Source organism: Pelodiscus sinensis, chromosome 14 (assembly GCF_052426305.1).
Source record: "Pelodiscus sinensis isolate ZL-2025 chromosome 14, ASM5242630v1, whole genome shotgun sequence".
Classification (NCBI taxonomy): Eukaryota; Metazoa; Chordata; order Testudines; family Trionychidae; genus Pelodiscus; species Pelodiscus sinensis.
The window spans coordinates 44,573,437-44,601,188 of NC_143065.1; the positions used below are offsets into that span (position 1 = coordinate 44,573,437).

The window sequence follows — 27,752 nt, forward strand, 5'->3', positions numbered from 1 at the left end:
AAAAAAAAAAAGATTGTTGTTCGACATAATCATAAGTGATTAGAGTAGTGAATAGGACCCTGTGGTGCAAAGGCACTTGTGGAAAGTTACCCTCATGAGTGGAAAGTTACCCTCGTGAGTAATCTCATTGAAGTATGAGGGATTACACCCCTGTGCAAAGTTTTGCATGTGCTTTTGTGGGATTGGGGCACTAGTCATTGCATGTTGCCCAAGAGTAATCACTACGGTATTCTAGTAAGTTTAAAACAAACACAAGGCAGTATTTCTTCACTCAACACACAGTCAACCTGTGGAACTCCTTGCCAGAGGATGTTGTGAAGACCAGGACTTTAACAGGGTTCAAAAAAGAACTGGATAAATTCATAGAGGTTAGGTCCATCCATGGCTATTGTCTAGGATGGGTAGGGAAGGTGTCCCTAGCCTCAGTTTGCCAGAAGCTGGGAATGGGCAACAGGGGAGGGATCACTGGATGATTCCCTGTTCTGTTCACTCTCCCTGGGGCACCTGGCATTGGCCACTGTGGGCAGACAGGTCACTGGGCTAGATGGACCTTTGGTCTGACCCTGTCTGGCCGTTCTTATGTAATATATTTTGTACAATTAACGTAACAGATAGTTTACCAGTACAGGAATGTTTTGTTGACACAAAGTCCGTTTAACGATAGAAAACTAAAACCGTTGCAAAATAGCCCTGAATCAGGCATAGCTGCAGCTGCATGAAATGCAGCAGACAATTTAATTCCAATGAACTCTGTTATTAAAGAGGGAAAACCAAACTGATGCTCTGTTTTTCTTCTTCGCCGTCCTCTGTGGCAATCCCACCTGAGCTCTGTAAGCATGGGCAGAAATGAAACAGCATTTTATGACGCTCTCTGGAGTGCTGTTTGGGGTTTAATTTACTAGCCGACTCCTGAGCGCTAGTTCACATTGCAAGGTCCCGCTTTGCCTTTCAGCGTTCGGTTTGGAGGACCTGTTTCAGAATCATTTGTCTTCTCTGGATTGCGTTGCTAGGCAGGGCACCCGGCCCCTGAGAAGTGGGAGGTGAGGGGAAGATGGGTAGGACCACTGCTAGGATCTGCGGATGCGGGATGCACAGGTTGGAATGATCACCTGTGTGAAGTGTCTGGTCACTGAATCTAAATTAGGATCCAGCGCTGGGTACCTGCACAGCTTGCAGGGGCTGGCAATCGATAACGAATTGATCCCCCAGCACCCCCCGGGAGGCAGGGCTGTTCTCCCCACTCTGCGGAAGGGAAGTGAGGCGTGGAAATGCAGGGACTGGTCTGAGGTTAGACAGGACGTGAGAGCCGGAACGGGAATGAATGCTCGGAGTCCTGGGGGCCAGTCTGCTCTGCTGACCACAAGGCCTTAGATACTGCACTGATTACCTCTCTGCACTCGTTAGGAAACACTGTTTCCCTAGCCGGGTGGTGAGGTACTGGGATGGGATCCCTGGGGACGGGGTGGAATCTCCATCCCTAGAGGTGTTCAAGTCCCGGCTTGACACAGCCCTGGCTGGGATGGTTGAGTCGGGTTGGTCCTGCTTTGGGCAGGGGCTGGACTCTGACTCCTGAGGTCTTCTCCAGCCCAAGGGGTTCTCTGATTCAATGTAGACCGCAGGCAGGCCTGACGAAGCTAAGCAGCTTCCAGGAGGTGCCCCCTGCCTTATCCGAGTAGGCCCTTCCTACCTATGGCGAGGAGACACTGACGATAGGCATCCCCAGGAGGAACACGGCTTCCTGCTTTTCCTACTTGGTTTGGAAAACGTGCTGCCCCCTCAGAGCCCAGCGGTAAACATCACTGGGCAGCCGGGCTTTTTGGTTGTTGGGTTTTTTTAGGAACAAGTTGGTTACTCCCGGATGGAAGCACAGACCCAATCAGTCCTCCGGTGCCTCCCCTCGTTAGAACGCAATTGGTCAATTATGGTGCGTTGAGTGGCCATGCCGCGCCAGGAGAAGGGGGCCGGGAGGACGGCCTGCGCTGCTTCGAACGGACGGCTGGGCTTTTCCGTTTACCGCTCTTCAGTTGAGTAGGGCGGAAGCCTTTGGGACAGGGGACTGTCCCTGAACAAATGTCTCCTGCTTTTACGAGAGGGCCCTGCATTTGCGGCAGCGTCTACTTCCAGTGAAGGGTTTGGTTTAGCCTCAGCATTCGTGGGCTGAAGGCCTGGGCAGAACTGGCTGGAGAACTGTGCTTGGTTGCAATTCCCCTCCCACATGGCAGCCAGCAGCCATGTTGGGCCCCTGGGTAAGGTGTGGAGGGGGCTGGCTCTGTGATCCTAGGAGGCCTTGGGTGGAAAGGGCAGAGCTGGACAGCCAGCCCCCAGCTCGCCTAGAGTGTTCCTCCCCCCACCAGCCCTCAGCACCGCCCGGAGTGCTCCTCCCCCCGCCAGCCCCCAGCACCGCCCGGAGTGCTCCTCCCCCCGCCAGCCCTCAGCACTGCCCAGCCCCCCCCCCGCCAGCCCTCAGCACCACCCAGAGTGCGCCCCCGCCAGCCCACAGCACTGCCCAGAGCTGCTCCCCCCCCCCGCCAGCCCTCAGCACCGCCCAGCCTGCCCCCCCCCCGCCAGCCCTCAGCACCACCCAGAGTGCGCCCCCGCCAGCCCACCCCCCCCCAGCCCTCAGCACTGCCTGGAGTGCGCCTCCCCCCGCCAGCCCTCCCCCCACCCCCCCCCCCCCGCCAGCCCTCAGCACCACCCGGAGTGCGCCCCCCCACCAGCCCTCAGCACTGTCCAGCATGTACCTCCCCCCACCAGCCCTCAGCCGGGCCCCTGGGCAAGGAGTGCAGCGGGGGGGGGGGGCTGGCTATGCACTCCCAGAAGGGGCGGGGTTAGGGTAGCCAGCCCTCAGCGCTGCCCAGACCCCGTGCCCCCCCCTCCCCCGCCGGGGCCCTCAGAGCCTGCTGGGGTGCGCAGCATGGGACTCTGGACTCCCCAGGCCCGGGGGCAAACTGCCCCCTTTGCCCGCCCCGTTGGCAGGCCTGCAGGGACAGCATGGCCTTGTGGCTCAGGCTGTGGCCGAGTGGGGAGTGTGGCACATAAGGTTGTCGACTGGCCCTCGTGCTGCATGGCCAGGGCGGCGACCCTGCCACCTTTTTGGCAAGTCGCTCTCCAGGCCGAGCAGGCTCCTGCCAGAGCAAAGGGCTGGCGGCTGCGAGAGGCCCTTGCGTAGCCCTGCAGACAGCGGGGAGGCCTCCTCCCGCCCTGCCTTACGCCGGTGCCCGCAGCAGCAGCACAATCGGGTCCCCGCAGGCCGTCGTTCTAGGCTGCTACTGCGGCATCCCCCTCGGTATGTAAATTCCCGCCCGCGAGAGGCCGCAATGAAACCTCCAGTCATAACCCTCTCTCGCCCAGCCCCTGCCTGTGAGAGACTGACGCAAAGGAAACAAGGTGAAACGAGTGGCTAAAAATAACAAACGGAGAAAATTAGAAATGATGCTGGGATGCGCTTATTGTGGGAGACTGACCTTTAAAGATCGATACTTTTTTGACTCAGCTATTCGTATATTTTCAGAGTTTACAGAATTGTGTTCAGGATAGATCTGGACGCTTTGAGAAATGTAGGGGACTTGTCTATCGGACCTTCCCACCCGATATTGCCTGGAGTGCTTTTCCTATCAATACACTGCCTGTTGGACATTTTTGCTTACCTCGTTTTTTTCCTGGCTATGTAGCAGGCCTATTGGAGATCTTGCCTAATTCCCTGGCTTCAGTGCCAATCCGTGGCAACCATTTACATTTAACTCAAGGGAGGAAGTCTAGCAAAGCAGGTGCTTAATTTTAAGCATGTACTTACGTCTCATTCGCTTCAAGAGGACTCAGGCCTGCAGGCTTCAAGTTAAGCACGTGCTTTGTTGCTATCCCGAATAGGGCTGGTTTCCTGACTCCAGATCTCGGCCCATGGTGAGGATTGTTGTTCCGGATGGTCTGCTTCACACTGGGAGGGTTGCCTTAGATAATCCTTTCCACCTCCATTGACGCTGAGCGAATGTTTTCTTCTAACAGGCAGTTTCATCTGGCGTTTGCAGCGCAGTAACAAGCAAAGTTGGCTTCGCTAGGACTTGCTGGTGTGTACTGCCCAGCAGACAAAGCCTGTGGAGCATGTGTTCTGTCCCCCTTTCATGGCTGGTCCACAGTGAGGATAAGAGCATACTATTGTTACTAGCTAATGGAGTCACTCCTTTATTTCATCAGAGAGGAGCACTGCCACCCACATAGGAAAAAGTCAAGTCTCCAGTTCCTCTGAAGCATTATTATAATGGGTTTGCTGGAAGAATTCCTTGTCCTCAAGACTGGAAGACTTCCAGCTCCTGAGACAGCCAGCTGCTCCTGAGACAGCCAGCTGGGGTAAGTGGCAACGTACCTTTGGGTGAGTGTATGTGCTTGCTCAGTGAAGGGACGATAGAAAATCGAAAGCTGTACTATCCCGGAGAGTTGGGTTCCTGGGACGCTGGGCTTTAGCTTTCCCATACGGTTGTGTCTAAGTATCCTGCCTCTAATCCCCTACAATTGCTCACCATTCCGTGTAACTTCAGTGTGAACAGATTCAGGCTGTGCCTACGCTGAGGAAGGTTTGGCGATGAAAATGCTGTCGAGATGCAAAAGTCACCAAAAGTGAAAACCAGTCGAATTGGTTTTTCTGCCTCCCCTCATCGACATTTTATGGCCACATGGCTAGTTCCCCTGTGCACAGCCAGAGCAAAGCATTGTGGGGACGCATCCCACAGCGCAGCGTGGTGGGAAGGCAGAGCCAATCCCGGTGCTTCTCGGGATTCCCTCTAGCTCTGGGAGCTCTCCATGCTGAGGAGTGTCAAAGCAGCACAGCAGCCTCTCCAGCTCTCCCCCGGTAAGAATAGCCTGCCTGCCGCTGTGTTCCTAGCAGGGCAGAACAAGAGCAGTCCAATGATTTGCTCTTTGTTCCCAAAAGGAGAAGCTCACTCAGCTGTCAGACACTTCCTGGAGCTTGGAAAGGGGAGGGGCATATGCCTGCAGGGCAGCAGAGATCACAAAACACTGAGCCCAGCCATCAGGGCAGGCATGGTGGGGTACTGGCAGAAGCTAGTTCCATCAACAAAACAAACAGCAGAGTCCACACTAGTTCTTTGTCAGCAATAAAAGGAGGGGAAAGACAAAAGTCTGTCTTGGGGTGGAAGTTTTTTGTCTCCAAAACTGGGTGTTTTTCCAAACAAAAATTGCACTGCAGTGTAAACGATCTCACTATTTTGGCGACAAAATATGTGAGTGTGGACAAGGCCTTAGGCTAGGGCTAAACTCTTTGGCAAACCCCACCACAGGTCGCCAAGCATGCCCAGTGGTCAGGGCAGCCGATGTGAGGGAAGAGAGCACAGTGCCTCCATGCCCTGGGCAGTACCATTCACAGGACCTGGCCTGCATCCTCAGCACACCTTTCAGGGGATGGGAGGAGTAGGATGAACATCCTCAAAGCGACAGCTGCTAATTGGGTGTGAGGTCAGGCAGGCAAGATCCTCCTGCGTTTGCAGTTGAGAGACCTGTGCTAAGATGATTCATCAGGATTCTAATGGGCCGGCATATGATCGATTTAAAAACAACCCACCAGTTTCGGAGTTCACGTCCATCTGATCCCTGATGTGTTTGCACCTTGTACGTCTTATTTTATGCTTATAAAACCCCCACCGTGTGGGACTGAGAGAAAGCCCCTGTTGGTCAAGTCAAAAGCTGGCTAGAAATAGCACGACTGTGATCTATTCCAGCTAGCTCGGAGAAACTGGCAAACATTACCCCGTTCAGGAAATAAGGGCTTTTATTCCTTCCTGAAGTCCTGGTTCCATGTTGCCTGTGCTTGCAGCAACAGACAGCCCGCTTTATGTTCGCTCCCCTCTGTAACATTCTTTCCGAATCCAGGGAAATGGGATTTTTAAAATCAGTTTTAAAGCCCTCCTGGGTCCCCACATATTCTCACAGGCCTTCCTCTTCCTTTTCGCCCCTTATTGTAATCCATCTCCACTTACGCTGTATTGCGATGGTGGAACATCTGGCTCTCATCACACCTTCTGTCGACTCGCTGATCAACAAAAGCGCTGAGATGAGTCCCAGATGTTTAAGCGTCTCGGTGTTCCATCAGCCACATGCTTTATGGCGGGGAATAAACAGAGGTGGGTTTTTAAATCAGACGACTTCCATAAGTAGTTGGCTTAGGACTGGGAAGGGGCTTGAGTGCGTGTGTGTGTGTTTGTGTTTCTGATGGGTTCCTCGGAGACATATAAAAATCATTAACGGCTGCCTACGCCTGACGCAGCTTGCCAGAGTTTGCTCACAGCCAGCGTGGAACATACGCGACATGCCACTAACATGCAGAGAAGTTCATTTGTTGAGCGCTTTGGCGGCGCCGCTCGCAGTTTGCTTTGCCAGTAATTAGCGTAGTACCCGTGACCCCTTGTTTCCCCCTGGTGCGCTTTTTCATGTAAGGCATCCCCTGTCGTTTCTTAATGCTGGTGATGGGGGTGCGGGGGAGCACATGTCTGTCGCTTTCAAAATCCTTTCACACGTTAAGTGGCTCTTTGAAGTGGAAGCCTCCACGATAAACGTCAGCTGTTCTGAATCGGAACCCTCACGAAGGGCTCGGCGTGGCAAGGTGTGGGGTGCCTTCCACGCCACTGGGTGGGAGTGGGGATTGTGGCAGCAGTGAGAAGCCAGGGGACTTTGGTGGGCTCAGACAAGTCTCAGACTCTCATATCTTCGCTAGGGTGGCCATCTAATCTCCCGGCAGGAACGTTGGGGACACGTTGGGAACTGACTGAGAAACTTTGGAAAACTGACTGACTGAGTGTAGCCCGGCTCCTGGCATGGCATTGTCCTCCTGAAACGTGGCAAGAAGAATTCTTGATGATCCTCACCCATCCTCCCTGGTATTTGCTCAAGATTGAGTCCTGAAGATGGCACTAGGGATTTCTCCTTTTGGTTTCCTTCCAGTGTGTCAAAGGAATCGCAGGCAGCGGATGTCTCTGTTAGCTTGTCAGAACCTCTGATTTTGAGCCCTTTGATACGCTCAGCATTGATGTAGCTTTTGTTCGTCCCTTTATCTCAAAAAGAATCTAGTTTTCATTATCATGCACTTGGGGGTTTTGCTCAGCATGACAATGAGGCCGAAAGCAGCTATTGTAAGCCTCTGTAAAATTCCCCCTTTCTTGAGAGACCGCTTTAGACAAAACAGTTTGACAGCCTGCAGGCATTTCAGTGCATGTGCATTCGGGAGAAAGAAGCATATCAAAGAGCTGAGCTTTCTCCAAGGCAAACGAATCTGTTTTCATCTGGTTCTCCTCTTTGATGTTGTCTGGCTGTCCAGGGCTCCATGTTTTCTTTTAATAGTTCTGTCTCTGTCGGAGAAACTGAGCTTTTCCTCATCCAGACTTCCTTCCAAGCTACTGAACATTCCTGGGCCTGGTTTGCTGGCCAGATCTGTGCAAGTGGCTGAGGAATGCTGAATGATGAGGTAGAATGCACTGTGACCCGTTACTAGCCCTCAGGACTTGGCGTTCCTGTTGGAGTTTTAGACTATAAACATGTCAGCTTAAAACAATTACTTCTCCGTGTCCGGCGTCATTTGCTGGAGAGCGTGAGGCCTTACGTTCACCCCCTGACTCAGTGATCATTGGAGACTGGAGGTGGATGGATTTCACCTCACTGCCCTTCTGAAATGAGGATGTGTTTACACGGCACCGTTATTCCAGAAAAACAATACTAGTCTCCACACGGCAATTGCATTATTTAGAAAGAAAATCAAAATAACGGAGGGCTTTTTCCGACATTGGTAAACCTCATTCCACAAGGAATAACGCCTCTTCCGAAGAAGCTCTTTCAGAAGAGGGCATGTGCGGACGCTCCACTGCTGCTATGTTGAAATAGCTCCTCCCCAGGGCCATTCTAAGTTGTTCCTCCCCAGTGCTTCCTGGGGCTATAAATCGAAGTAGCGCGTCCACGTTAGGGGAGCGCGCCTTGGTCTCATTTTGAGGTTTCCCTGTAGTGTGGACACTCTATTTTGAAGGTATCTTCCAGAATAGCTTTTTCTGAAATAAGCTTTCAGTGTAGATGTACATGAGTAGTTTTGTAGCACCTTGGAGACTAGCAAATATATTGAGATAGTATCATGAGCTTTTGTGGGCACAACCCACTTCCTCAGATGAGCAGGGTGCAGAGAAAAGGCTGTCTATTAGTCTCTATGGGTATGTCTACACTACCCCCCTAGTGGAACGAGGTGTACAGCTAGTTCGGATTAGGAAGCGGCACGGGGTCCGACCTAGCCGGCATTTAAAAATGGCGCCGGCTGGCTTTATGCAAATAAAGCCCGGGAAATTCAAATCCCGGGCTTCATTTGCAACTCCGTATGACTACATTACTCCCCCTAGTTCGAACTAGGGGGGTAGTGTAGACATACCCTATGATGCTACAGGACTCCTCGTTGTTTTTAAAGTTACAGGCTGACACGGCAATTCCTCCGAGACTTCCTGAGGGTATATCTACACTAGTTAGTTAGTTCGAGCTATATAGGCAAATGAGGGCAACCAGAGTTGCAAATGAAGTCCGGGATTTAAATATTCCGGGCTTCATTTGCATGTTCCCGGGTGCCTTCATTTTTAAATCCCCCTTAGTCCGAGCTCCGTGCCCGCGGCTACATGCGGCACGGAGTCGGTAGTTCAAATTAGAGATCCTAATTCGAACTACCCTTACTCCTCATTCCACGTTCCACTCCCCCAGAGCTGTAAGGCATTCCCTCCCTCTTCCTTGTCGGGTGCAAGAACTCAGGGCTCGTGTTTTACCGCTACAAAGACAATGTGAGGTTGGTTGTGATTTCCCGTTGGTTGTCGGTGCTAGTCTGGAGGGACAAGCAGTATCAACATGAGGCTGTGATGTAGTGGGGATTGTGTTTGCTCTGGTTGCTCTATTATGCTGTATGTGAGTCCTACTGTCCTGTACTGGTCTGCTGGTAACCGCATGTGTGTGCCTCAGTTTCCCTGGGCACTGCACTGGAACCCGGCTGGGGATGGGAATGTTGGGTGTGGCTCGCACTGAGCGGAGGCTGCCCCCCTTAGCATGTACATAACAATAGCTCAGGCTGTCCTATAACCTCAGCTTAGGTGTGGGGAGTAGCCAAGTGACACCTTGCCCCCCAGTCTGAACAAAGGAGGGGGTTGGGCAGCATGGAGGCCTGGGATCAGTAGCTGGGGGTGTGAGTTTAGCTTTTCAGCTGGCTTAGGGAGAGGGTGTCGAGCTGATTTGGACTGTACTGAATGCGCCTGGTTCCTGTAACACTAGGTCGGTGCTACGCTGTGTTCCTGGGAACCGATAAACCTTCTGTTCTACTTGCTGGCCGACAGTCACTTCTGTTGTGGATGGGGGGCAGGGCCTGGTGACTCCCCCACACTCCGTGACAGAGACATGTTCAGAGCTCCCAATGGTATAGCATTAGTGGGGGAGAGGGACATCACCCACAGGTGTCTTCATTTGGAGGGGATCCTTCTTCCTTCCCTGCCCCATCCCCGCCTCCAAGGCTGACGGTGAACGAGGAATTCCCCTTCACCATGCCTGGCATTTCCGACCACGGTCCAGCCGTGGGTTGTAGAGCTGCGAGCATGGGAAGTGCCTGCGGTTCTGTAGGCTGGCTTGAGGCTAGCCTTGCTGTCTGTTTGGGGGCCGGTTTATCTGATCCCCTGACCCCTTTGGGCAACCCTTTGAGGATGTCAGCTCTCCAAAAGCTTTTTTCCCCGTGGAAGTGCCCATTAGCCCGCTCACAAAGGCAATGCAGGGACACCAGGGGTCTGATCCCAGGAAGTCGAAGGAAAGGCCGTTATTGACTTCTGTAGACTTTGGATTGGGCCCCACGTGTCTATCATCTCCTTAGCCACACGTGGAGTAAATCTTCTCTCCATCGACATTGCAGTTCCCCCGTGTTCTCCAGCAAGCGACAGGTGGCTGGTTGTGACTGTTCCTGTCCACGCTCAGGGGTGAGCCAAAGAACTAATGTGAAATTCTTCGCTGCAGCTGCAAAAACTTCTTTGGCCTGCCCTTTACCTGCAGTCCTGCAGTGGGGAGGGAGGACTACTGCCCCCCAGGACCTGGCAATTCAGAAGGGCCCATGGCTCCTAGTCTCTGCGACTGTAGCAGCAACACCTGATGCCCTGGGCCCTTTAAGTTGCATGCTTCAGGCAGTGCTGAGGGCTAGGAGGGGGCACACTGCGGTCCAAGTGGCTCTGATGGTTGGCTGGCCCTGGCCCCACCCCTTCTACCCGTGGCCCCGCCCTTTCCAGGAGCACAGGGCTGCCCTCTCCTCCCCCCACCTCGCAACTTGCTTGGGCCTGGCAAGGTTGTCAGCTCCCCTGTTTACCAGATATAGGCCGGGTTCTTGATTTGCCTTTTAAATGTATTTTTAACCCTCTGATTTTTCCTTGATTGTGTTTGCGCACGTTTTTGTCAGCTTAGGATGCACAAAGCTTGAATATTTGTTCTCAGAGTCAGCTGCATGATCAAGGGTTTTACAGTCTACTAAATTATTAAAGAGAGCTCAGTCACTCACTAAATATTATTGCTTCTGGGCTGTCAGGGAGAAGATCACAGTAATATTTTGTTCATTCAAACATCTTTCTCTTTCTCTAGGGCTGTTGATGACAGGCAAAAATCTTGCATAATATTCTGAGGTGCTCGTTACAGAGGGGAGCTAATTAATTTTAGCAGTAATAGTTAAATAGATGTGATGTCTGACGAAGCACCAGGAAAGAGAACCTAACTAAACTCAGGTCTACACTACGGGGAAAGGTCCAATAAAGATATGCAACTCCAGCTACGTTTATTACATAGCTGGAGTCAATGTACTTGATTTGAGTTTCCCTGACATCTCCATAGCAGGAGACAGATAGGATCAAATGCTCTCATCCACTTTCCGCACTCCTCACAGGAGTACTGGCTGCTGACGGGGGTGCCCTCTGGCTTCAATTTAGCGGGTCTTTACTAGACCTGCTCAATTGAACTCCGGAAGATCAATCGCAGCAGCACTAGTCTTCCACTGAGTAAAGGTGTGTCTGCCACTTTGTTGACATTAAGAATCATTGGATAATCCAGTTTAGATTAGGGCTTTGGGGTATCTTCTGAAGTGCTGCAATTGTACCATGAACCCCTGAAATTTACAACTACCATCTCTTTGAAAGTATAAACCACTCAAATTTTCACCAACATGGCCTGAAACAATGACAACAAAAATGATCCCTGTGGGCTAAACCTATCGAACTCCTGGGCTTGTCCCATGGTGATTTTGCTGAAAGCGCCTCGACAAACCAGCTGCTGATGAAGAAAATCCAAGGGCATGTCTCGGAACAGTCCTCATTTCTTGGCCTTTCTGAAAGCATTCTCTTTGCCAGCTCACACCATCTGCTCTCACAAAGTGCTGTCACCTGCAGGAGGAGAGGGAGTCGGCCTTGAGCAGTTTGCTGAGAAACAAAACTCGCCTGCTTTTCAAATTTTGGCCACCTAACCTAAACCTTGTCTAGACCTGAACTTCCCCTGTGTCCAGGAACCCTCACGGTCGGACCTGAGAATTAAATAAGGACATGTTTTGAACAAAGCAGCACCCACATGAGGTGTGACAAAGAGATACCAGAATGGCTTGTCTCTGCATGATTCAATGTGCATAGATTTACCTTTCTGGTGACAGTGCCGTTGCATGCCGATGTGCCAGAGAAAGGCCAGATCTTCCCAACAGAGGCCAAGTAACACTGGGCCCTCCTTGAAGGCCAGGAAGGACTCCTCTTTCCATGCCAAGGAGCATGTGCAGAGCCTACATCAGGCATTCTGGGGGCGGAGAATGGGCGGGGCCAGGCTGGTGGCTTGAGAAAATTGTGCCTTTCCCCACCTCGCTTACCTGCCGCTCCTGCTGCAGTGTCCAGTCTCTCATCCATTGGACACGCCCTGCTTCCTACATTTGATACGGTCTCGCATGATATTCTTATTGATAAACTAGGCAAATATAACTTAGATAGGACCACGATAAGGTGGGTGCATAGTTGGCTGGATAACCGTAGTCAGAGAGTTGTTGTTAACGGTGCTAAATCCTGCTGGAAAGGGATAACAAGTGGAGTTCCGCAAGGGTCTGTTTTGGGACCCGTACTGTTCAATATCTTCATCAATGACATAGATATTGGGATAGAGAGTACGCTTATTAAGTTTGCAGATGATACGAAACTGGGTGGGGTTGCAACTTCTTTGGAGGATAGGGACATAATTCAAAATGACCTTAGCAAGTTAGAGAAATGGTCAGAGGTAAACAGGATGAAGTTTAATAAAGAGAAATGCAAAGTGCTCCACTTAGGAAGGAACAATCAGTTCCATACATACAAGATGGGAAGCGACTGTCTAGGAAGGAGCATGGCGGAAAGGGATCTAGGGGTCAGAGTGGACCACAAGTTGAATATGAGTCAACAGTGTGATGCTGTTGCAAAAAAGGCAAATATGATTCTAGGTTGTATCAACAGGTGTGTTGTAAGCAAAACTCGTGAAGTCATTCTGCCGCTCTACTCTGCACTAGTTAGGCCTCAGCTGGAGTACTGTGTCCAGTTCTGGGCGCCACATTTCAAGAAAGATGTGGAGAAATTGGAAAGGGTACAGAGAAGAGCGACAAGAATGATTAAAGGTCTAGAGAACATGACCTATGAAGCCAGGCTTCATGAACTGGGCTTGTTTCGTTTGGAAAAAAGAAGATTAAGGGGGGACATGATAGTGGTTTTCAAATATCTAAAAGGGTGTCACAAGGAGGAAGGAGAAAATTTGTTCCTCTTGGTTTCTGAGGACAGGACAAGGAGTAATGGGCTTAAAGTGCAGCAAGGGAGGTTTAGATTGGACATTAGGAAAAAATTCCTAACTGTCAGGGTGGTCAAATATTGGAATAAATTGCCAAGGGAGGTGGTGGAATCTGCCTCTCTGGAGATATTTAAGAACAGGTTAGATAGACATCTGTCAGGGATGGTGTAGACGGAGCTTGGTCCTGCCTTGAGGGCGGGGGGCTGGACTCGATGACCTCTCGAGGTCCCTTCCAGTCCTATGATTCTATGATTCTATACTCACACCTCCGAGCACCAGGCCACATTGCACACTGTGCCGAGATCAGGAAACCAGCCCACGTGTATCTCACCACGGACAGAGATGCAAAGGGCGGGGGAAGAGACAGTTTGGAAGCAAAGGGTGGCCTCGCAATGAAATCACAAACATGCATTCTAGAGCCTGGACGGAATTAACAAGATGCCTGTTGTGCGGAAAGGTCCCATTTTTCAACCAGCAGGCTGAAGCCCTTCTTTCGAGATGGGCAGCCTGCTGGCAACCTGCCCTCCCCGGATGCCAGGGCATCTTTCTGCGCCCCTGCTACATCAGCTCAGATCTCTGATCTTCGCCTGAACACAGGGTTGTCTCTTTCCTGCTGCTATTTCTCTCTCTGTGTTCACTTTTCTATGATCCTGCACAAGCTCTTTGTTAGCGTCCCACTCTGCAGGCTAATAGACTTATATTATGAGACACATGCACACCGTGGTCAGCTGGGGGAGAAAAGTGTCTCTCACCACCTGTCTGGAGAAGTCGATCTCAAAGCGCCTACCCTGGAAACACCTGCCTTTCACTAGAAAGCCTTAGGAACATGATTTCCAATTTAGGGTACATCTAGACTGCAGGGCTATTTCGGGATACCAGAGGTATCCCGAAATAGCTACCCCACGTCCGATGAATGTGTCTGCTATTTCGAAATAAGTTTTTAAATAACGGACGTGCTATTTCAGCATCCCTATAAACCTTGTTCCATGAGGAATAAGGAATGTCTCGAAATGGTGCTTAATTTTGAAATTTGGCGCCGTGTAGATGCGCCAAATTTTGAATTAGCCTCTTTTGAAAAAAATCGAAATAAGATACACACTTTGCGTAGTGCAAATAGCGTATCTTCTTTCAATTTTAGAGTGCCGTCTAGATGGTCACAGAGACATCCATCCCCATTCTTCGCACGTTCATTTCACCAAGATTATGGTGCTGCAGATCCAGTATGATGCAGGCTTCCAGGGGAAACCTGACAGAGTGCCCTTGGAGAACTGGAATGTAGACACCAGGCCTGGGTATGTCTGTGGGCCCCCTTTGCCCTCTGCCAGTTGGCATCAAGCGTGCTTGGGTCACAATCCCCCACTCTGCCAGAGAGTGGGTTGCCGCGGTTTTGTAAGGCTGGATGATGGAGTCTCACGTCTGTGGTGATGCCTGAGGACTCCTCAAATTCCGTAGGTGAGCACAGCTATGTGAACAGGGACCAGTGTGAGGACCACACACACAGTTGTGTGTTGGAGAGATGAGATTGTCGATGACTGTAACGGGGCCGGCACTCACCTCACGCGAGCGCCCCCCTTTTGGCCCTATGCGGGTTCCTGCACAGCTTCAGTTTACAAAAAGCTTTGCAGCTCCTCAGCCCCTCCGGCCGAGTCCGCGTTCCAACAGCTCCTCGCTCTGAGCTGGCTTTGGTTCTGCCAGCCCACCCGCCCGCCCCCGACCTTCTCCCTTCCATCTCTGGGCTGCAAATGGGCTGCCTCTAGTCCTGCAGCAACTCTTATATAGGCTCCTGGCCCCTGATTGGCTGGTTTCTCCAGAGCTTCGTTAGCCTCCTGGAGGACTTCTCTATGGTCCTTTTGACCTTAGGGCCTAGTGCCATTACAATGACCATTGCAGACACTTGTATGCTTGCTTTGCGCTGGTCCCATTTTTCATCACCATGGGCTGTCGCTTCTCAGATGCTGGAGTCCATCGGATGTGTTTCCACGTTTGACTGCAGTTATGTTGTTTGCATGAGCCCCCCAGGAGAACAGGTGTCTTGTTTCAAGTGACCACACGCACGGGATGCCCAGACCCACACAGCCGAGACTTTAGGAGCTTGCTTCGAATGCCAGATGCCCACCCACCCACGATTAAGGTCTTCAGCGTTGCAATTGTTTTTCACGTGAACCACAAATGAAAATGGTCGCTGGTAAGAATGTGCCCGTGGAAGCAATGGCAGAGACAGGAAGGTGGATGGTCCGCTCAAAGGGAAGACAGGGCCAACACTGGCTTCCAGTTACACCCCTGTAAATATGCAATAGCACCACTGAGACCGAGCTATCCCGGAGCCCGTGCAAGGAGCCAGCGGAAGTCGCCCTTCCTGGCCTTATTCGTGGGCTGGGGCTGCCCGTTTGGCTTCTGGCATGGACTAGAGCATTCCTCAGCTCTAAATGTGCACCTCTTGCAAGCCATCACCAGGCGCAGGATTGGCAGGACTGAGGTATGCCTTGACCACACTTGTCTGGTCTCCAATGGGCCTCTTCCTTCTTCCAACCTGCCCCCCATCCTGGAATGCCCTCTTCACACAGGGCTGCTATGGAGGCCACTCCGTGCCCAGCATATAGGGCCCTGCTCTGGGATATTCCCTAGCGGGGATTTTAGGCTGCAGTGCAGCCACTTTTTTGTGCTATCCCAGCTGGCACGAAGGGGGCGAGGGCAACAACCAATCCACCCCATTGATGTTAGCGGCATTACTGCAAATTTACACCAATGTAGAGGAATCTGACCCTTTCTAGCACAGGGTATTGTCTACGCTGCAGTCAGGGTGCATTTCATCAAGCTAGTTTACAGGCTGGAGCAGTGAAACTGTCAGGGCACATGCTTCAGCAGGAACCATAGAAGTCCACCTGGAACTCTGGGGTAACTATTCGGGTGACCAGCCCCTGCTGGATCATCTGCTACCACAACTTCCCCACGCTGGTACCTGAAGTAACTAGAGCAAAGCTACGGATGGGGCTGCTCACATCCCAGGCCTGCAGTGTGGCCATACAGATGGAACCTCTCTAGTCCGGCACCCTCGGGTCCTGACCGGTGCCGAATCAGAGAGTTTGCCGGACCATGGGAGGTCAATACGGTCTAGCAGCATCACCAACACTTCCACAGCCTGCTGGGCTCTGAGGAGACATTGAGGGGGGAACTAGAGATAAATTACAGCCCAGAACCCAGAGAGACAGGGCTGGGGGCTGTAAACAAACTTTATGGGACTGACCAAACTTGGCCACACCCTTGAAAAGTGGACACCCGGCTAATTCAAATCATGCCAGACTATGGATGTTGCCGGACTAGAGAGGTTCAACCTGTACTTGAATTGACCCTGCAAAAACAGAGCAAAGATGGAAAATAAGTCCCGCACGGGATGCTGTAGTGCCGCTTACAGTGACGGGCTCAGCTATATTTTCGCCCTAGTGCGTTCCCCCCCATTCCTTACCAACTAAACAGCTCCAGAAGTCTTCAAGGTGAAGCCTGCTTTTCATGGCTTTGGGAGGGCCAGGAGTCCTCATTTTCATAAGTTACATTACCATATGCAGCGTTCTCGTCCTTTGCTCTGCTGCATATTGTCAACATTAAATAACCTCTTTTTGTGGTTACATCATAAAAATGCTTTAGATCTTGGAAGCAGGCTGTGAACATTTGCATATGTATATCTTTAATTTTCACAGAACAGGCTGCCGACCAGATGGGTGAACCCAATAAGCCTCCAACATTTATATGAAAGTTAGACGTTTTCCTGTGTTGTTAACCGCAAAGGAAACTAGGTGGTTTTGAACCATACTGTGCCGCTGCCAATTCCTAACCTTAGAATATTTTCACGGGGTTGAGGGGATGGGGGGAGGGGAGAAGGGGTTTTTTGCTCCTTCAAGCCAGATGGTGGTATGGAATCAATCAAAGGCAGTTTCCAAAGTTTGTTTACTTAACATTCAATATAATATGCTTTTATGGTCCTCTCACAGCAAAAAGACAAGCTCTTCCAACCAGGCTAACGAGTGCTGGAACACCGCACAATCAGAAGATCAATGCCGCTATTATTATTATTCATTTGTGCCAGCATAGCACTTAGAGCTCTGGTTCTGGATCCATTGTGCTAGGCACTGTACGAAAACACAGCAAAAAGCCAGCCTCTGCCTCCAACGTGCTTACAATTCAAGTACAAGTACAAATACAAACTGAATTCAAATCGCCCCATCCCAGTTAGAGAATCTAACTTACTCTGCAAGCGACATAGGACGAGAGCTTTGTTTTTACAATGAATACTCTCAGGGTTTGTTTGTTTGTTTGTTTGTTTTAAGGCATTAGTCTTCTACCGTAATTATTGTTCTAAACATCTCATATTCTGTCAGTAATAAAGCAAAAAAAAAAAAGTACCCCGGACTTTCAAATATGGGGGATCATTACTAACATCTGTCATCTATTAATTCATTCAAAGTTGATTAAAAAAAAAAAACCTTGGATCAAAACAGGTTTACAATTTTCCCGAAGACACTCAATAGCAAACGTCAGCCAGCATGCAGGAAATGTCCGCCTAATTCCTTCTGCTGAATTCAGCAATACAAGGCCTTCCCTCTGATGATATTAATTGACCTTTAAGTGGTTGCATGTGTTGTTTTCATGTGTCACTTGGTTGTGGTGCTTGAATTTTACAGCTATTTAAAAAACACGCCTTGTACTTGTTCACTTGACAGTTAACCGGCATGTTACATTGATAAGGCACAAATGTAATCTACACACTGGCATAGAGTCCTGCACGTCTCTGCACCAGGGCGACCAGTGGTATGCGATGCGATTAGAAACCCGTGCAACAAAAAAGCAGAGTGACAGTGGTCCTGCTTGCTAGCCGTAAGAGCACAAACGAGTTTCCATTATAACGCCACATGCGCTTCCCTCTTCGAACTGTTCACTTTGGAGCTAGCGAAGGCATATTTGAGTCTCCCCAGCGGTAATTTTATTTAAGGTTTTTTTGGCGGGGGGAGTTGAGTGGCTTTTTATATTAGTAGACAGTTGAAATGAACCGAAACAAAATAGAGTTTCCCTGGTCTGAAATAAATAAAGAGCCAACCTTAAAAAAAAAAAACAACCAACCCCAAACACCATGTAACCCTCCAAGTGGTGAAGGCAAGAAGCTTGAAACTTGTCCAGAAGTTAATCCTCCAGGAGCTGCTGCCACCTTGCTTTGTTTGAGAAGTCTTGGCTGGCGCTTATCCAAGAGAGGACAGGCTGAGGAATCTGGTCTCAGTAGGTACTACTGAGAGTTTTCCTAGGGCCGGGTGTGTGTCCCTATAGCAATACATGGTTCATAGCCCCCCGGCACCGCTTGGCCTGGCATCTCATTGCCCCCCGGCACCTGTGGACTTGGAATGTCAGTTATGAAAGCAGAGCTCCGGCACCTCTGTCATTACAAATCAAGCCCTGTAATGGACGCTACGAGATCTGTTAGCCTCTAAAGTAAGGCTAGCTCAGAATGCCTTTCTTCAGAAGCCTAAAAGAGACAGCGGAACAAATTCTATGAACGCTCCTGCTATCAGATTAACAGCAGCATCCTAGTGGCAGAAGAATGGGGTCCCGTCTGTCCCCACGGTACCTGATTTTCTACCCACATTTTCACCAGTCATGACATCTTTTGTGTGTTCATTAGCAGGATACCACTTTGGACAGGTGACACCTGCAAACTCTCCCTCTTACCTTTTCTCTTAGGCCATCTCTAGGCTTGTGGGAAGATTGACACTGTTCAATCTTCTGGCATTTGATTTAGAGGGTCTAGTAAAGACCCACTAAATCGAATGCTGAGGACACCTCCATCAGTGCTGGTACTCCTCACTGTCGTGAGATGTAAGGGAAGTTGATGGGAGCAATTCTCCCATCGACCTCCCAGTGTGGGAACGGTGCCAGAGTTTGGCTTAAGGAACATCGACTCCAGCTATGTTATTTATGTAGCTGGAATTGCATATCTTAAGCCAACCTCACCCATAGTATAGACCTGGATTTAGATGATTTCAGCTTTCTGATCCCTGCTGTCCTTGATAGTGAATAGGGAGTTGCATAAATCGGGACGGGGTGCCTCTTGACTTCTGGGTCCATCAGGGTGCATCCTGAAACAAGAGATTTGTTTTCCTTTTGTTTTAGCTCGAACTCTATAGAAGCAAATGTTGTTGGTCGCATCTTATCGTGTTATTTGAGGAAAACGAGTAGGGAAAACATTGGTGCAAGATTTTGTGATATTTTCCCCTTTCCCTTTTGTCACATCTCTGGAAGAGGTCATGTGAAGTTGTGGTGGGGGCAGTCTACTTCCAGCCTTGCTGAACGATGGAGGAAGATTGTGTGGTATTGAGTTTTTTCCAGTTACTTTGGATAGGAATAGAAGGGAGGCTTATGTGATGATGAAGTGTTATAGTTATTCTTTGTTCTTCAGTGGTGGAATAATCACCCTCACAATTTACTGCATAATTCGTCTATTTATGTCTGAGACTGTGCACGATAGAACTGGACTTATGGGGTCCTGTCTTGTGCCCAACTTTCATTGCTGTTTGGAGCTAGATCCCACAACATGTTTGGGAAGTGTATTGTGTAGCCTTTGGAAATTTAACAGCAAGGCAATAATGTGCCTTCAGAGGGGGATAAATAGCTTCCTGAGTTGCCAAAAAATGCCATTTGCTTTGTTCAAGTCGTCTGTACGTTGGCCAAGTAAAGTCTATGAAACTCCGGCTTAAATGATGTGTGTGTTTCCTCTGAATTGGGCCCAACGCTGGTAAATTGCTATGTTTAATTAAATACCTCGATTTACTAGCTTGAGGGGAAGCCAAGTATGGCTAACAGACCATTCCTCTAAATTACGAGATGATGAGAATACCGACAATGAGTCATAAAATATGATAGGACAAAGGGGCATTTTAATGTAGCCATTGTAGTAATGCAACAGAGCCTAAATGTCCTGAAACGCTGCATTCCGCTTCCATGTGCAAACTCGAGAATTTTATAATGAGCCCGTATAAAAAGGAAAAACGTCCCATCGTATAAAGGAGAGTGGTGTTGTCCTGATTTTCCATGATGGCCTGCCGGTAAAGCTCAAGACAAATATATGCTCTAACAGAAGAGTCGTGCTTTTTTATATCCCTTTTGTTAACATTTAAAAAGCAGTGTAGTCCATTTGCAGCACTCTCTTTCCATTATTTACTCTCTCGACGTACCTTGCTGAAAGCTAATAGCTGTCCAGCTTCCAATTCCCTTTGCTTAGAGGAGGAAGCTGAAGAATAGCGTGTGGAGGGAAGTCTTAATGAAAAGCAAGTGCCGGTCTCCGCAAATGGACAGAAAATGCGGGTGTGCGCGCAGCAGCAAAGCAGCCAGGGCAGGAGACATTTGTAGGCAATAATTACCCACTTTGGATCCCCACTCTCAGTGGTAATTGGTTAACAAACCAACGCAGAGCAGGTCGCAGGAGTGGAGCAAAAGGCCCAAGAACCGCCTCTGGTGTCACTCACTCGTCTACTACACAAGCCGTTAGGAGGTTGTCTTCGGCAGCTGCTCAAGGCAGAGGGAGGGGAGTCGAATATTGCAGCCAAAGGAAAGTCCTGGCTTTAAAGCACCCCTTTTCTCTGATCTGCCCTCCTCTCCTGCATGACAACCCTATCCAAGATGATGGTTTGATTCACAAATCCTGGTTCCTTTTTCAAGATGCTAAGTGACGCACATACACACGGGTGAGTGAGCTGTAAGCGGTTGCATTCGCCTTTAGGAATGGACGTTCTTGGACGATCTGAGTGCAGCCCATGGGGAGGGAAGGGGTGCTCCGTGGAAAGTCAGACAGACTGCATCAAGGTTAGAACGGAGCTGTTCTGGCGGGTTGTGTTTCTTCTGAGGACCTTGTAGGAGCTCGGATTTCACCCCCACCGCAGAAGCTTATCTTAGGAAACATTGTTTGTTTCTGCCATGGCTCTGCATGAAGCTTACCAGACCAGCAGAAACAGCAGCAGGGAAGTATTAAAAGGGTGCTCTTGATCTGCATTGGCCATGCCTTCTCTGTCAACACTGGGACAGTTCTGAGGCACCCCTGGTAGGGAACTTGCAGATGCCTCCTCCCAAACTTTCTGCTTTGGGGAGTCCTGTGTCCTTGCTTATGTCATGGGGAGCTGGTCCAAACTAGGAGTGAATCTAGCCCATCCGCTCTGCCTGATCCCAGAACAGGACGGCTTTTAAAAAACTTGGTGGTGTTCAAAGTAGGAGTCACATGCTCTGGGGATAACCCGTACTGGGATGGAGGTGGTTTCATATCGGCCATGAGGTGCACTGGTACCTTGGCAAGCCTGATCAGTCATACAGCTGGAGGAGGACTGGGCTTAACCTAACGTGAGACTGGTGAGAAACTCCCCTTTTCAAATAGGCAACGGGAGCCAGGCCTTGGTGCGGAAACACAGCTCTGCCTGTTGGTCGGAGGACGTTCAAAGCGAGTTTGGGTGTGGACAATGGAGCAGTCTTTGGACATGTCTACCCTGCTCCAGGAGGTGTGATTACAACACGTAGAACTGGAAGGGACCTCGGGAGGTCTTCTAGTGCCATCCCTTGTAGTTGTGGTAGGACTGCACGTCATCTAGCACACGGAGACGTGTCCAGTCTAGCAGACTGCCTGGGAGAGCCCCGCTCACTGAGGACCCTGGGTACGTACACGCTGCCCATGCTGACTGACTTCACTGCTAGTGTTGATCAAGCTAGCTTCAGATTAGCTTGATCAAAGTGAGCTTGGGTATGTTGACATGAACTGCAGTTTCATCTCCTGATTGGAGGAGAACCCACGTGTGGTTGGGTGATGTCATGTAGCCGGTCCTTTTGACCACGGCCTCGTGTGTATTGCCCATACTGCCACCCAAAAGCCCCTCACAAGAAAAACACAGGCCGCGGAGGCAGATCCAGAGACAGAGCTTGAAGTCCCTCGGGTGCTCCGCACAGTTCTCAGTAAACGGAACTGAACTTGGCAAGCACCCAGGCCAGGAAGATAAGAGTAGGGAAAAAAGTTAGGATAACAAGCACTAAAAACAGGACAAGATAGGAATAAGGGAAATGAGCTGTCATAATACACCAGTTAACAAGCACCTGGAACAGGGAAAGAAAAACCATAGCTAGCTTTCACGTGTGCCAGTCATGTCTGCATCAGGCACTGACCACAATGCCTTGAGGCAGACGTCATATCAAACAGGAAAGAACTCTAATATGGTACCGGATGTCAAATCATAATATCAACTAAAGCTGAACCCTAATATAGCACTGGATGTCAAAATTATAGTATAAAGCCCCCTGAGCCCTAAGCTCGGGGAGGTTCCGTATCAAAAAATAGAAGGCATGTATCGTCCAGCCTGGCTGAGGGGTTGATCACCCAAGGCCGCCTCCCACCCATCGAATCACGAAAGGGTGTACGAATCAGGAGCATGCTACGTGTTGTTTTGTGTCTGTGCATTGTGATTGTTACTGGGCTTTTAAGTATTGCTTAATATATTATTTGTCAGCTTAGCAATAGTTAGTTGTATTGTATTAACCATACTGTATAATGGTACCACAGCTAGATCTAAATAAGAACGAGGAGTAGAATTGAGGGGTTGTTAAGTGAATAGGCAAACTAATAACTAACTCTACCGGCTGTTCCAAGATAACCATAGAGGGACTGGCTGTAGGAGGAGTTTTTATTGTTGTTGTATTAACTTTCTTTAACGTATGTTTTATTTGCATGCTATGTTGTCTTAAACAAATCAGAGACAGTAATTTAATATAATCAGATTGTAGTCAATAAAGTTTGTAATTGATTAAGTACATCTTGCAGATGATACCAAACTGGGTGGGGTTGCGACTTCTTTGGAGGATAGGGACATAATTCAAAATGACCTTAGCAAGTTAGAGAAATAGTCAGAGGTAAACAGGATGAAGTTTAATAAAGAGAAATGCAAAGTGCTCCACTTAGGAAGGAACAATCAGTTCCATACATACAAGATGGGAAGCGACTGTCTAGGAAGGAGCATGGCGGAAAGGGATCTAGGGGTCAGAGTGGACCACAAGTTGAATATGAGTCAACAGTGTGATGCTGCTGCAAAAAAAGCAAATATGATTCTAGGTTGTATCAACAGGTGTGTTGTAAGCAAAACTCGTGAAGTCATTCTGCCGCTCTACCCTGCACTAGTTAGGCCTCAGCTGGAGTACTGTGTCCAGTTCTGGGTGCCACATTTCAAGAAAGATGTGGAGAAATTGGAAAGGGTCCAGAGAAGAGCGACAAGAATGTTTAAAGGTTTAGAGAACATGACCTATGAAGCCAGGCTTCATGAACTGGGCTTGTTTAGTTTGGAAAAAAGAAGATTAAGGGGGGACATGATAGTGGTTTTCAAATATCTAAAAGGGTGTCACAAGGAGGAAGGAGAAAATTTGTTGCTCTTGGTTTCTGAGGACAGGACAAGGAGTAATGGGCTTAAAGTGCAGCAGGGGAGGTTTAGATTGGACATTAGGAAAAAATTCCTACCTGTCAGGGTGGTTACACACTGGAATAAATTGCCAAGGGAGGTGGTGGAATCTCCCTCTCTGGAGATATTTAAGAACAGGTTAGATAGACATCTGTCAGGGATGGTGTAGACGGAGCTTGGCCCTGCCTTGAGGGTGGGGGGCTGGACTCGATGACCTCTCGAGGTCTCTTCCAGTCCTATGATTCTATGATCTCAGGCTTTCCTCCTTCGCAGCCCCAATCCCTTGGCACAAAAAGCCACTCCTAGACAATCTTTCGAATCTCTGGTTCATCAGGTGAGAGCCAAGTACTTTTGTTCTTGCTAAACGATGACCCAAGAGTGTGTGGTCTTGCATTTGCACAACTGTTTCTGCTGCAAATAGGACGAGGGCTCCTGTGATGTTGGGCTGTCCTAGTAATTCTTTCAGATGGATACCACAGACAAACAAACATCATCTTCCTCTCCAAGTAATTCTTTGCTCTTCTTTGATGGGGAAATAACCACCCTCACAATTCAATGCAGAACTAGTCGGGTTACTTGTAAGGGTTATTAACCAAGGAATGACTTACTCAGGGTCATTGAAGATTCTCTGTCAAATGGTAGGTTTTTTAAAGTCAAGGTTGGATGTTTTTTCTAAACGAGATGCCCTGGTTCAGTCACAATTGGACCTGGAGCAATCATTAATTCAGGGAAATACAACAGCCTGTGTTAGGTGATCACACAAGTTTCTGTCTGGATTTAAAATCTGGGAATAATTGGGTCCGTTCAAATGAGCATATCTGGGAGAACCAGACTCCTGCACATTGGCCGTGGGAAGGGATGGAGAGAACACAGTACGAAAGGACAGAAGTCACATTTCTACGAGTGAGCACAGAGTGGCTCTCCCATCTGTTAACAGTCTGCCACAACTCTGAGAACAAAATGGCCACTCTTATCTGTAGACAAACCTAGCTCCTAGCATGTTAATTGAAGAGTACATAGAAAAATGAGACATAAGAACATAAGAATGGCCTTACTGGGTCAGACTAAAGGCCCATCTAGTCCAGCATCCTGTCTGCTGACAGTGGCCAATGCCAGGTGCCCCAGAGGGAGTGAACCGAACAGGTAATGATGAAGCCATCCATCTCCACTCTCTGACAAAGAGGCTAGGGACACCATTCCTTACCCATCCTGGCTAATAGCCATTAATGGACTTAACCTCCATGAATTTATCTAGTTCTCTTTTAAACCCTTTTATAGTTCTAGCCTGCACAACCTCCTCAGGCAAGGAGTTCCACAGGTTGACTATGCGCTGTGTGAAGAAGTCTGATTATGCTGGACTTAGGCATTGGCATTTTTTTTTACTCGGAGAAAAGAAAGCTGTTCACCCACGCTCCAGCATGTCTTTCCTCTGTCAGTGAGCGGCAGATGACTGGTCTGAGTTTGTCACGCGTGTACAAAACTGAACAAATCTGTCTGTCCTTGAGACGCTTGCCTGGCTCGCATCCCCTAACGTTTGGTTGCCTTTTTCTTCGGAAACGACAGGCAGTTCCCAGCGTTCCCTATAAGCTGAGTGTGTGGGTGGCCAGCCAGAAAAGAGTCAAATGCTGCCCAGTTGATTAGCTAAGTGCCCACAGTGCCCACGGTCTGCAGCTTGCATTTCAACTGGTGGCGCACCTCTGCACATGCATGTAGCAAAATGGATTCTGCACACGGATGGAAAAAATGAGAGGGAACACTGGCAGTTACCTACCGCGTGAACATTACATTATTAGCTATCCACAATGTACATTTTTAATGCAACGCAAGTTGTAGGAGATCTAAAATGGGACAGCCCCAAAGTTCCACACGTTCTTTGATTGACGTGCTCTAACACATGGAGAAACTGCTGCAAAAGATGCTGGACATGCAGAGGACAGGCATGCCAGACGTGCGTGGTCAGGCTGTAATTGATGACTACGTGAGAAAAGTGTGATGGAATCATTGACTATTGTGATTAGTGTGACAAGCAGAGGGTTTTAATATCGTAGCGAACATTATCAATGAGGAGAAGCAGGAGCTGTAGCGAAATCAGCAGGTGACTGTTACAAGGAGTAACAGCAGAAATACTCGTTGAGTGGCTGAGCATGTCTGAACAAACACTGAACGTCTCTTCAGGTATATTCCTGATGGTAAAAGAGAAGCAGCAGCATAGGGTAAGAAGAGTGTCATTGACGCTTGTTAATCAACTAATTTGTGTCTGTCTTTCCAAGTAGGGAAAAAATGCCCAAACTGCCGAAGCCAGGGGCCATATTTTGTTGATATCATAAGGGAGGAGTTAAATAGTTTTGCAGATACCATTCATAGATTCATAGACTTTAAGGTCAGAAGGGATCATTATGATCATCTAGTCTGACCCCCTGCACAGTGCAGGCCACAGAATCTCACCCACCCCTCTTAGAATAATCCTCTCACCTATGTCTCAGATATTGAAGACTTCAAATAGTTTGAAGACCCCAAGATGCAGAGAGTCCTCCAGCTGTGATCTGCGCCCCATGCTACAGAGGAAGGCGAAAAACCTCCAGGGTCTCTGCCAATCTACCCTGGAGGAAAATTCCTTCCCGACCCCAAATATGGCGATCAGCTAAACCCTGAGCATGTGGGCAAGACTCACCAGCCAGACACCCAGAAAGTTCTCTATAGTAACTCCTATCATCCCTCCATTGACCTATTCCCACTGATAATGAATGGTCAATTAGTTACCGAGATCATATTCTCTCATCAACCCATCCCCTAGAAGAGATCTCAGAAGATCATCAAGTCCAGCCCCCTGCTCTAGGCAGGACCTGCTCTAGGCAGGACCAATCCCATCTAAATCAACCCGGCCAGGGCTTTGTCAAGCCGAGACTTAAACACCTCTAGGGATGGAGACTCCACTACTTCCCTAGGTAACCCATTCCAGTGCTTCACTATCCTAGTGAAATAGTTTTTCCTAATATCCAACCTGGACCTCTCCCACCACAACTTGAGACCATTGCTCCTTGTTCTGCCATCTAGGCAACTAGCTGTGAAAAAATGACGTACTGGCTTTTATTTTATTGTTTTAAGAAATGCTCTGAAGATAAACCTGACTCTCAAAGACAGGAATGTAACCACAAGATGAGCATATCCATCATCTTTTTTTTAAAACAAAAAAAAAAGCCTATGAGATATTGCAAATTTCTTTTATTACTTAGAGAAATATTTTCCTGGGACATCCCTGGCCCTGAATCAGGGATGAAAATATTGTGTGTGTGTGTGTGTGTACACAAAAAGCCTAGTCAATGAACATTATTTCAGGTGGCAGAGCTGAGCACACATTCGTCAGGAAATGCCAACAGTTAGGTCGTTTGTGAAGCCTTACTTTCCATCGGATCCATGCCAGGTTTGCATCACGAGGGAGGCTGTTTGTGTAGTCACTGGTTCCCTTGCGCTAGAGAAGAGAGAACATGGCAGGGGATGCAGGAAGAGGGAATAGAAAAGTTTAGCTCGCTCTCTGCATGTGGCACATTCTTCCAGAACTAAGCAAGTCACACATGAAAGGAGGTGAACTGGGCCCATATGTGTGTGGATATTCTAGTGGAAGACTAAATAAGGAGGTTTGAAAAATCCTAATGAAACAAGTGCCATATAATCTAACTGCATTATTAGGTCCTTGTTATCCGTCAGTAGCAATTTGACAGTGAATCGGGAATTAACACTGCATTATTAAATACAATCAATGAGCATCCACGTCGCTGTTTATGTTAGCATCAAGCAGATGAAAACAAACAATTCTGGGACTGAAGCAAGAGGGAAGAAGCAACAGAGAACACAGCTGGGGAGAACATGTGACCCAAACTTGAATCACACTGAAAATCAGCCCTCAATGTGCTTCAGGTGGCCGTGGGCGAGGGGAAGCATTTCCACATCAGCAGGCGTTTGGTCTACCATGGTAGAGAAGAGGCAAGAGTTAGTTATGAGAAGTACTAGGTGGTTTACCCGGCATGGCTCAGGTCCCAAAACTCAAATAAGTTTTGTTTTCTTTCATTTAAGTCATTGCTGTGGGGTCGGGCTGGGGAGGAGGGATTCAATAGGCAGCCTGTTGTGGGGAGACAGAGGACAACCCCAGCCCTCTCTCACCAGATCAGCTTGGGACCAAGTGAGAAGCACCTCTCCATGGCCGCTGCAGCTCCAGCAGGCACAGCCAGGAACAGACAGACACACTGACACACACACAACAAACTCTCTGAAATATATAGTAGGTAGCTGTCCCTTTCTCCACCCCTGTCAGCCTAATGGTGTTATAGCTGTCCCGGTCCCCATCTCTGGCCCCTTGCTGCCCCCTGTGGTCATTCTGCAGTATAACTGTCCCTCCTACCAGACCCCTCCCTTTCCATGTTATGAGAAACAATCAAATTCCAGGCACACCCCATTTTCCAGGTGCAACCAAACCCT

At 49.0% G+C, this 27,752-nt stretch overlaps 1 long non-coding RNA gene across 2 annotated transcripts in view; it reads left to right on the plus strand.

The window, feature by feature from the left end:
- The window catches only part of LOC149523617 (uncharacterized), a 274,292-nt gene that overhangs the window by 171,355 nt on the left and 75,185 nt on the right, over positions 1–27,752 (plus strand). Inside the window, exons 3-4 of one of the 2 annotated variants that reach the window (XR_016350632.1) lie at positions 4,192–4,344; positions 6,722–7,494. This is a non-coding gene — a long non-coding RNA (uncharacterized LOC149523617). Of the gene's footprint in view, positions 1–4,191; positions 4,345–6,721; positions 7,495–27,752 lie in introns of those variants that run through there. The other variant, XR_016350633.1, reaches the window with a different exon arrangement.